This window comes from Nuphar pumila, chromosome 4, assembly GCF_984573655.1.
Source record: "Nuphar pumila chromosome 4, dmNupPumi1.hap1.1, whole genome shotgun sequence".
Classification (NCBI taxonomy): Eukaryota; Viridiplantae; Streptophyta; class Magnoliopsida; order Nymphaeales; family Nymphaeaceae; genus Nuphar; species Nuphar pumila.
Window position 1 is genome coordinate 12,171,554 of NC_143252.1, and position 12,795 is coordinate 12,184,348.

The window sequence follows — 12,795 nt, forward strand, 5'->3', positions numbered from 1 at the left end:
CTTAGCCTGGCCCTCCGCAAAATATCGAGCCGATTATGTGTTAATTGGATATTAAGTAATTTGATGAGTCGTTTTGTAGAATTTTCCTGCTCCTCACGGCTTCACTGCTTATGCCTCCCCCCGCAAACGGACTTGGACTTTGATCAAATTACAAAAGAACCATTGTTTCCTCTGGTGTTTAGATATCCGACTCCGTCGAGTCCCCCAAAACCATATCCCGTTATAATCAGATTCGGATATGGTTTTAATTTTCTTTTGCTACTGAACCCGACAAATATTCAGATTTGGATCTGAATCTGATTATGATATATGATATCCAGATTTGATGAATATCTCAATTTAGTTCTATTTAAAGAGCTGCTAGTATTTCGGCAATACTGTTAGAATTGGTTTTTATCGGCTTCATATCAGCAGAAAATCGATATGATACTAACCTGAACCGGTTATTTTTTAATAAATGCAAAAACAAGTACTTAAAATTAAAATTTTAATAGTTTTAACACTGTCATTCTGATTGACACCAAATATTTTTTAATTATTTTTTAATCGATTCAAAACGATTCAATTCACCTGAATGGTCGGCCAAACGATTCAGGGCAGATACCGATACTGACAACATTGGTTTTTATAAAAGGATGCGATAAAAAAGAGACACGAGACATGTCAATTTTGTGTAATTTTTATTAAAAATAGTATATAAGAAGACACGACACCTGAAATGGCAATTCTTTTGTCTTTTAAGCTTGCAATGGTATTTCCGTAAGTTGAATGAAAAACAAGGGCATTTTGAGACTTGCAAAGTCTGGTATAATGTGTGGCAATGGATGATCCACCAATTTGGGTTTTTTAAACAAAAGTTGATGGTAGGTAGGTTTGATGTCCCAGTTTGGGTTAGTGAAGACGCTGGCCTTCGGTCGCTTTCGCAGCGCAGCGTGTGGGTGTTGACGATTGTGAAGTTTTTGGTGCCGTAAGATTCCGAAACTACCCTTTAAGTAATGGGTCGGACTTGGGTTTGAATCCGAAAATAAGCTGTCTAGCCTTCGGGTGCCTTCTTAGTGTGAACCCATTGGTTTATGGAGTTGGGATCAGGTGCAATCACATTGCACAAATGCAACGTGCGCGGCTGCACCTCATCACCATCCATCTGCTGTTGAGCCCCCACTTGTGACAGGCTGTACAGCACAAGAAGACGAAGGGTGATCAGGTTTAGCGGTACATTGCATTTGTGCAATGTGATTGCACCTGGTCCTGTCTCAGACTCATGATATCAATAGTGGCTATCAGAATCTCAAAAAGGATCCCATCCTTTGCCATAAGATCCTATCCGTTCAACTGAAACATGTGGACGGCTAGGATCAGTCGATATTCAGATGAAGATGTTGATCCTATACGTTGATTGGACGGTTAAGATTGAATGTAGAATGAAACTCATCCTATGTCAAATGATGAGTGAGATCTGTTCTCTAGAAATCTTTTTCCACAAGAGAAAATCACAATAAAAAAAATTTTGAGACAACCTCTTTAAATGCTTATGGATTTTAAAAGATAAAGACAAAGATATTTTTAATAAAAAAAAGCGTTAATATTGTGAAATATAGTGTCATAGAATCATGATATCTTAAAAGTAGACGATATTCTGAAAATATCACCATTTATTGAGATTTTAATGTTTTCTTGACTATGTTACAATACAATCACAAAAGCTTTCAAAATGTTGCCCCGGTAATTAGGGCTGTCAACGGGCCGGGACACACCCATATAAGTATTAACCGGGTTTGGGTTCTATCGGGTCACAAAAATAGAATCCCATACTCGGACCTACATGTTTTAAAAATTTGTTTTCATTAAAAATACATATAAAATACTCAGGTCGGGTACTTGGCAAAAAATCATGACCCAAACCCAACCCACATATTTCTCGGGTCAGATACCCGCTACAAAGTGGACCCGTTGACAGCCCTACCGGTAATTATGAATATGACCCTAACCCAACATTACCAGGTCCGGATTTTTGATATTGGGTCCGATGATCCACAGAATCCACACCGTTTTCCAGATTAGGGTATTTGGCAGGATGTGAAGGGCAACTCCATCAAATCATTTAGGTAAGAAGGACCATAAGTTGATCACAGCAAAGCAATTGTTAAAGGGATGACGCACAACCTTGCGTCATTGAAGAAAGGTCAAAAACACTATTTAGACCAATTCGGGCCGCACCTAATCACGATTAGCTCTTTAATCAAGGATTATTTGCCTAACCCATTGTGGTGGGACTTGGGTTGGATCTCGCTTGATGTAAGATAATGGGATTCATATTGGATTCGGGCTTTAATTCACAGTGCCTATATACAAACCCAGATCCCATGATAGGAGTAGGGGGTAGTTGCTTACTCAGATCCGTGCTCACCAGCTAGGGATGGAAATGGGTCGGATTCATGATGGGAGTTTTGCAATTTTTAGCTGTTATGGATCCGATTCTTATCCAAATCCTCATGTATTTAGCTGTTCCATATCCGAACCATTCGCATCCCTAACGCCAGCATACCATGATTTTCTTTTCATGTTTTTCTCAAATCTGACCGTATATATGCTCTACATTATTGATTTTATAGGAAAACTCTTGGATTGTCTGATTCGGATATCATCCAATGGTCTTAACTGTTTCTATTTGTCTTTCTTTCTTTTCTTTTAGATAGCATCTCCATATATAGATATAATCCATTGATATGGCATTACCATATGCTGTGTAGCCTAAAGGGAAGCTACTTTCTCATTCAAGTCTTGAATGTTGATTGATTTTATAAGGTTTTGAGAAAAAGTTGAGAGCTTAATTCCAAAAACAATATAAATGTGGATTAATATATTAAATATAGCCTAAACACTTTTTGGAGAGGGCAAAACCACCCTCTATCACGAAGGTAAAACACCCCTTCATGGCCACATTGCTGGCATAAGTTTTTTTTTTACTCGAAAAAACCGCCCCAGGCGCAGAGACCTAGCCGTGCTGGCTCAGTCGGTCGTACCACGGTCTCTGTCCATGTCAGCGTAAAACTCCGAGGGCTTACCCTTTGACCCAAGGGAGTCACCAAACTTTGGCTTACCCAGAAGGGTGACATCCATGGGATTTGAACCTAGACTGCCCACCAAACGTTCTATGCCCCATTCCACTACTACCAACCCCACAATGCTTACCTGGATGTGATCTCCAGCACAACCAGCAATGATCTCCTCATCAATGGGAATGGATGTAAAAGTTGATACTACCTGAATATAGGTTAATTATATTAGTTCATCTTATATATATATATATATATATATATTGTCAGTATCAATATCTACCGATAGTCAAGTGAATCGTTTTGTAATGGCCAAAAAATAAAATAAAAATATTATGCATCAATCATAAGGTGACACTTGTTAAAATTATTAAAATAACTAAAAAATAATAATTTTTAGTATTTTTACATTTATTAAAAAATAGCCGATTCATGGGTAAAGCATATTGATTTTCTGCTGATACACATCGATACTGATAACATTGATAACATTGATATATATATATATATATATATATATATATATATATATATATATATATATATATATATATATATATATATATATATATATATATATATATATATATCCTCCTGCCCACCTCGTTCTGCCGGGTTCTTCCCCTTCAAAAAAGGTTGTTTTTGTATTTTTTTTCTCACATCTAACACCATAGATGTGATCTATAGATTTCGTTTAGTGGGAACCAACTTTTGGATCACCTGACCTGTATGCAGATTTTTTCTGTGATCCAAAATCAATGGCAATGAAGGAAACAGTTTATCCTAGCTCACAAAATCATGTTTGTTTGTCAAAAAAATATGATCTAAGCCTACTAAATCAAGCATGCTAGACACATCTTATGGTTCAGATCTATCATAAAACACTTCAAAACTATGAGGCAGAATGAAAAAATGGGACCTAATATGTTTAGTTCTCTCATATATATAGGAAAATGAAAACCTCTTTAATGGAAAACCCTTTCAAACCTCCCCAATGGACATTTTATTGGATATTTTAGTATTTTTTTCAAAATTTTGACCGTACATGTCATCTATATGCTTGTTTTATAAGAATCAATTCTTGGAGCATTTGATTTTGGATAGGTTTTTATAGGTTTCAAAATCAACGGCTTACAATATATTTTCATAAATTTTTGAGGCTCCAAATACCATTTTTTCTATCCAAAATTCATGATCCAAGTTTGTATTTATAGTAAATCAACTATGCTGAACACATCTGTATGGTCAGAATTTTGAAAAAAAACATCAAAAAATTTTCATTGGGGCGGTTTGGGAGGGTTTCCATTGAGGGGGTTTTCATATATATATATATATATATATATATATATATATATATATATATATATATATATATATAGAGAGAGAGAGAGAGAGAGAGAGAGAGAGAGAGAGAGAGAGAGCATTGTTATTAGAATTGGTATTAGAATTGGTATCCGCCCTGAATTGATTTTCAAACGATTTAGGAAAACAGCCTATTTCGATTCTGGACTGAATCAATTGCATCGGCCAGTTTTTAACTAGCAGATGATGTGTGTTAGTATAATATTAAAATAATATAAAATATTAAAAATATTTTTGATAATTTTTTGAACTTTTTAAAATAGCTGAATAGCCTTGTTTCATGTCGATTTTGCGCTGATATTATACTAATTGGCGGATTTGAACGATACTGACAACATTGAGAGAGAAATATGAAAACATGCTAAATGGGCTTTTCAGGCTTTTCTACTTTATTTTTAAAATTTGACCGTACACATGTGTTCTAAGTGTTTGATTTTATAAGGATCGGCTCTTGAAGTATTTGACAGGTTTTATAAGATTTGAAAAAATCAACGACCCAAAATCTTTGTAAATTTTCAAGCCTTCAAATATCATTTCTTTTTATCGAGAAAACATGATCTATGTGTTAATTTCTAGTAAATTGACCATGCAAACACATATATGGGATTAGAATTGTCAAAATCTTAAAAACCCAATTTAGCACATATACATATGAGGAGAAAGAAAACCCAATTTTATTAAGAGAACCAGATTACAAAAGATGTTAGGGTGATGAGTTATCGTCCCCAGTTTCCAAAAAAGAACCGGGCATGCAGCAATGGAGGATGAATCCAAAAAGGATTAGTAGAAGGCCATTTAATAACAACCATATATATATATATATATATATATATATATATATATTGTTTTCTACTTTATTAATGATGCATTTTACTTGCTGATTTTCTGTTTCTAAGTTTCATTTTATGAAGCGATTAGTAAAATTTTATGTTTTTAGGTTTCTACTTGATTATGTTGCATTTACTTGTTGATTCTATGTTTATGTGATTTATTTTGCTATGCAATGGGTAAAATTTAATGGATTTTTGGTTTTCTACTCGATTATGCTGCATTTACTTGCTGATTCTATGTTTTTGTGGTTCAATATTTTATGATGTGATTGGTAGAATTTTACGTTTTTTCGGGTTTTTACTTGATTATGTTGCACTTGCTTCTATGTTTCTAAAGTTCAGTTTACATGATTTGTATAATTTTATATTTTTTGGTTTTCCAGTTGATTAAATTGTGTTTATGCACTTCTTCTCTATTTCTGTGGTTCATTTTACAATTCTATTTACAAAATTTTATATTTTTTTGGCTTTCTACTTGATTATATTGGTTTTATGGTTTCGTGGTCCTTTTAAGATGCAATCAGTGAAATTTTATGTGCTTTCAATTGGTGATTTAAATTGAGGTCATACCTTAAACCAATGTACCCATATTGTCGAGGAAAACTTGCTGTCAGGAAAGCATACCATGTAACACTGTGAAGCTTATAAGAGCATATTTTGACCTAAAATACAATGATAAATCACCCTCATTCCAGCAAAAAGCCCACCTCCATTTAGAGAGAGTAGTCGTGTTAAGAGCTGCATGACTTCAAGCCTTCCATAATGACATTGAACAATAGGGGGAAGAGAGGGCACCCCTGTTGCAAGCCACGCTGCGGATAAAAAAAAAAATCCTCAAGCTCCCCCATTAATAGATATCATTGTTGCAACCGATTCCACCAACCCATGATACCATGTTACACACTCTTGTTTGTATAGATAAATCTAACCATATAGATGTATTTAGCATATTTTATTTACTATTTTATAAGATTTTATCATGTTTAATACACTATAAGGTTGTATTTTTAAGAATATAAAAATCAATGGCTCACAATTCATGAAAATAATGATAGTTTAAAAATGTTGTAAAATATCATTTTTAGGTCAACTTAACCACATGAAAATAATAAATAGTGCACCAGATGGTTAGATTTTGCTTTTAGAGCTTAGATCTATGTAAATCAAGTGTGTACCACATAAGTAGTACTACTATAAAAGCACCCATATATAGTCGGCCCCTCCCATATAAATATTTTGGTTCCACCTTACCATTAGGTTCACCAGGCCAATTGGGGCTAGGTCAGAAACTTAACTGGTTAAATTTTGATGGAAAAAAGTACCAGTGATTTTCAAACCGTTAAGTTCATATGACGTTAATTATGATGTCATTAAAGATGTTGGTGGATGCAAAGTTTTTTCTTTTCATTCTCCGGATGTGCCCAGCATCAACTTTTTGAGGGTTGTCCATAAGAGAGATGGGTCATCTCCATATGTTCACAATCTATGTCATTTGTATGATGCAACATATCCTCGTGTGCGTTAAAAATGCGTATATGCATATATATTTTTATATATGGCTATGTCAAATATGTATGTATATAAATATATAATATATATATTGTATATATATTATACATGTGCTTTATCATTGCAATATGTAAATACCTATTAGGGGTATTTTTGTCTTTTTACAACCTTAAAATAGGTTGTGCCCGTTAGGGGGTACAACAATCATTTTATTTTTTTATACAAACTATAAATTTAGTTTGTCTTTGGGTAATCTATCCATAGAGTCATTGGAGAGCCCAACAACTCTATTTATAGCCATTAGAGAGTGTCCCAATGTCTTTATGGCCCCTTTGTTGTGCATAAATAGAGATATTCTTTCTATTGTAATGCTAATGCTTTTTTAAGCATTTTGTTATAAAAAAAATCCTATATTTTTTTAAGTGTGATCTTGGCCCTTGAGTAACCCATAAATAGTCTTGGTGTTGTTTGATATTGTGTTTTTGTAAGCTCATAAGAGACATTTTCTTGCATTCTCTTTCTCATTTTGGTATCAAATCCATCGGTTAAAGAACTTGTTTGTGTGGACATGAGAATGTGGATCGTGTGTTCATAGGCTCATGTTGTCTAAAGAGTATTTCATTTTCATTCTATCTTTTTTATTTTTATATTTTTTTGTCCCTTCTTTGTAAAAATAAAGGATGATATCGAAGTTGTCATTTTCATTCACATAGTAAAACAGAAAATATGAGAAAATGGTCTATATGGTTTAGTTGATGGTGCCAAAAGAAAACCAAAGACCATACTCACCAAAATCGAAAATGGCAAGGAAGTAGCATTTTAAAGAGAAGAAATGTCTAAAGCCAATGCTGAATACGAAAAAAAGATGAAAAGAATAAAGGATGGGTCATTCCAAGATCATTGGATGACTCATCAATAGTGTTGATATCAAGAAGTGCTCGAGTTTGGCAAAATTTGATTTTGCTATTAATGCATGAAAGTATTTTAAAAATATGTAGTCTAAAAGATATAGCACATGCACGTAATGTGCAAAATAAAGTTAAAACTATGATAAAAGAAAAAATGATTAATAGAAAATATTATAATGCACTTTCTCTTCTTTGAGATGAATTGACTTTTTTAAAGCATAAGCGGCATTGTCATCAAAATGTAGAATTCCATGAAAATCAAATCAAAACAGGTCATTTCTATTAATTTGTTAATGAGCTTAGACCTAAATTTAAAGCAACTAAATTGATCATTTTTCATAGAGAAAGTGTTCCTTTCATAGTTTAAACATTAGAACAATTAACTATAGAGGAGAATAGATAGAAGAAACTCTCCTCTACTAAAGACGAAGAATCAGTGTTTGCTATGTCAATGCTCGAAAACCACACAAGAACATACAAGTCTCTTCACTTTAGAAGAAGATCTAATAACTATAAAAGATGCTTAAATGATTACAAAAGAAATGACTATGAACACAAGAAGAGTGGTAAATTAATATGTCGCTTTTACAATGAACTGGGTTGCATTTTGCCCAAAAAAGAAAAGAGATGAAAAGAAAGTGGCTTTCGTAGGGCTCTTTTGAAAGAAATAGTATGGATGAACTCTAAAAGCGTTGGCCCAATGTCAATATCACAACTCATGGAGGCACTACAACCAATGTTCAAAAATCAAGCATCTTCTCTCTTTGGTGCAATCATATCCACATGAATTGATCCCGATAAGACTTCTTGAATTCTTGATTCTTAAGCTTCTTTTCATATGACTCCAAATAAGACCATACTATCTTAATGTTATATCAACCTAAATGATTTTTATGTTTCAACCACCCATGGAACTTCTTTGAAAATCAAAAGTTTTTGAACTTTGCAAAAACATCAAACTTTTTATATATCAAATGTTAGAATAGTACCAAAATTAAATTTAAATCTCCTATTAGTTTCCCAAATTGTAAACCATGAGTGTAAAATTTATTTTTGATCTAATGGTTATTTGAAACAGGATCTCTAGTTCGGAAAGCCGATTGGGTGAGGCCATAGAAAAAGAGATCTTTATGTTATGAACAATCTTTAATTATCAAAACATATTTTTTGTAATTTTGTAGAATGAAATATCTAAAAAATTGACATAAAAAACTAGGACATCCTAGTATGTCAAAATTATATTTGTTTTTAATTCTTGCAAATTATAAAGAAAATGATTTAGTTTGTAATATTATATTCTTGGTAAAATAAAATTCTTGTCATTTAGACCTAGTCATTTTATATCTAAAAAACTATTTAAGTTAGTGCATTTGGATGTAGGGGGAATGACTCTAGTTGTGTCCAAAGAAGGAGTATCATACTATGTTATTTTTGTGGATGATTATAGTAGACAAACTTATATATATTTCTTTAAGTATAAATCTGAAGTATTTGATTGTTTTCAAAATTTTTATCATTATGCAAAAACTCAATTTAAGTTCAACATTAAAAATTTTAGATCTGATTCCAAAAAAGAATTTTTATCAAATGACTTCAAAATTTATCTTAATCTAAATGAAATTATTCATAAAAAAATCTTGTTCTTACACTCATCAACAAAATGAACTAGCCAAAAGAAAATATAGACATATTGTTGAGACTACTAGGATGTTTTTTATATCAAAAAATGTTCCTAAAAGTTTTTGGCCCGAAGTCGCTCTTACAATGGCTTATTTGATTAATAGAATGCCTTCAAATACTATAGATTTTTTTTCTATTAAAAAAATATTTAAAACTCCTTTCGATTATAAAAGGTTGAGTTTTTTTTGTAAATGCTTTGTCCATACTAACAAGAATGACAAAGTTTTCACTAAAGTTATTCCTTGTGTTTTCTTGGGATATGCCAAAAATAAAAAAAGGTATAGATGTTATGAAATTACAAAAGACAAACTATTTGTTTAAAGAAATTTTGCATCACTTGAAAACGAAAATGAATTTGATAAGGATAAATCCAAAGAGCATTATAAAATATTCTTTTCTTTTTTATCTTGATTATGATAGCATTTATAAAAATAATGATGATGACATTTATGATGTGCATGAGTGACAATGAGGATACTCATGATGCACATGAGAATGAGAGTAAAAGTCTTAATGGCATAAACCAATCACATAATAAAGTTTAAACTTATACTCATCGTATCGAAAACCATCCTCCATGAGCCTTAGAAAGATATTTTCAAAATCAAGATATAAGTTCATCTAGTATTAAAAATTCTATAAGGATTTTCAAGACCCTAGTAGATTTGTATCCTATAACCTTTGAACTCAAGTATAGAGCATGCCTGATGACCATCCACTCATATGTAGAACCATCATCTTATAATGATGCTAAGAATCACCAAGAATGGATTAGAGCCTTGAATGATGAATTAGAAGCTTTAGAAAATGCAAAAACTTGAAAATTTTAAACATTACCCAAAGAAAAGAAAACCATAGGGTGTAGATGAGTTTATAAAATTAAAACTAAAAGTGATGGAACATTAAATAAATATAAAGCTAGATTTATAACCAAAGGATATAGTCAAGAGTATGAAATAGACTATGATGAAACATTTGCTCGAGGTGCTTGAATGATCGTTGTTAGAACCTCTGTTTCTATAGCCTTGATTAGAAAATGACTCATCTTTCAAATGAACGTTAAAAATATTTTTTTGAATGGTAATCTTAACGAGGAAGTTTACATGAAACCTCCACCATAATTAGGGTTGGCATATGTTTTTTTTTTTCATTTATACAAGGCTTTGTATGATCTAAAATAAGCCCCTAAGGCTTGGTATAATCAATTCAGTAGTATGATAACACAGTTTGGCTTTAAATCTTGTTATATTGACACTACATTGTTTGTTAAGTCTTCTAATGCAAGTATGATAATATTATTTCTCTATGTAGATAACATGATTATCATAGAAGGTAATAAACATGGAGTTAGTCATATCAAAGATGTTCTCAAAGTTAACTTTGATATGATATATGTTGATTTTTTATGATATTTTCTATGAATTAAAGTGACTTACTCACCTCATGATTATTAATTGTAACAAACTAAGTATGCAACAGAGATCATAGAATGATCAGGGCTTTCCTATGAAAAGCGACTTGATACTCTAAAGGTCATCAATGCCAAGATGAAGAAAGATGGTGGAGAACCTCTAAAAGATTCAACTCCATATAGACAAATGATTGGAGCTTTAACTTATCTCTCTATTACTCACCTTGATATTACACATATTATTCACTTTGTTAGTCAATTTCAACATGCTCCTACTACAATACATATGAGTATTGTAATAAGGATTATTAGATATATCATACATACTATTAGTTATGGTTTATTTTTGTCATCTTCTTTCTTGTTAGAAGTTATTGCATATTCAGACTCTGATTGGGGAGGAGATGTAAATGATCGTCATTCAACTAAGAGTTTTCATGTTTTTATAGGAGATTCATTGATTTTGTGAAAATGCAAGAAACAACAAAATGTGTCCTTGCCTTCTACATAAACAAAGTACTGAGGTATGACAATCATTATTTCTGAGTTGGTATGGTTAAAACAATTATTAGAAGACTTGAGAGTTTATGTAAAAGAACCTTCAAGATTATGTTGTGACAACAAAAGTATAATTTATATCGCAGGCAATCACATCGAAATTGATTTTCATTATATCAATGACTTTGATATAAAATATGCAATTTTACTAAGGTATTTGAGAAGTTAAGATCATAAGTAGGTTCACATAAGTTATATTTGCATGCTTCGTAAATACTGCAAAAAAAGTGTGAACATACATTTAAGTGACAGTTAAAGAAAAGAGAAAGAAAGGATGTTCAGATGGTCTTCAACGACTTTGGTATAAAATATGTAATTTTACTACGGTATTTGTAAAGTTGCAGTCATAATGAGGTTCACATAAGTTATATTTGTGCATTTCATGAAGACAAAAAAAAAAGGTGTGAACATGCATTTAATTGACGGTTAAAGAAAAGAAAACATAGGTACGCATGGTTTTTCGTGACTTTAATATAAAATATACAATTTTACTAAGGTATTTACGATTTTACGATTAATAATTTTTGTACGCTCTTTTAGGATTGTAAAAAAATGTGTGAATATATATTTAAGTGAGATTTTGCCTTGGCTGACAAGTGAAACAATATATCACGCGAACTTCATGACATTCACTTGCGCAAAGGGTAAAAAAGTTATAAAAAGTTGCCTATTTGCAGCTTTGGACAACAAGCAGATTTTGTACATTTTAGGACATTTGAAAAACACATTATTTTTGTCGTACAGTGTCAAATTTTAACCAAGGGGCAGATGTATGGGTCAATATGGTTCAAATTGTGTTGCCATCTAGTATAACAAAATCTGACCTAATTTAGACTAGCATAATCAAATCAAAATCTGGGTAGGAGATCAACTACTATATCTAAGTCCAATTAGCTTTTCTACCCTCAATGAATCTAAATTTAAATGTAAAATTTAACTAGATTTGTTTTTTAGGTTTTGGATCAAAGTTAGGGATGTCAATGGGTCGGGTTTGGGTCAGACATTTCTCCGTACCTGATTAGTCGGGTTTGGTAAAAAAAACCGACTCACATTAAATAAGGATTTGGAGTCAGTTTTTCCGACCGGTTAACCAAAATCGGATTAGATTCTAAGGGGTGTCACATGGCACATACATTTTCAATACACATCAAATTCGAACAGCCAACCCCCAATACATCATTAGCAACTTCAATGATAGCAGCTAACCACCCAAGCACTTCCGCATTTGTGATAGGTTGCAGAGCGTTTTTTATAAGTATTAACAGCAAATCCGATCCAAATCACCTTTTTAAGCAGATTTTGGGTCAGATTTGGTTGTTTAATGTTTAGTCAGATTCGGATTCGGTTTCAATAATCTCTTGTCTGACTCTGAATCCGAGTCAGATTTGGTAATGCCCAACCTGAATCCGACACGTTGACACCCCTAATCAAAGTACAAACATTCCTTTTCCTTTTTTTGGGAAGGGATAACCTTCAATAGA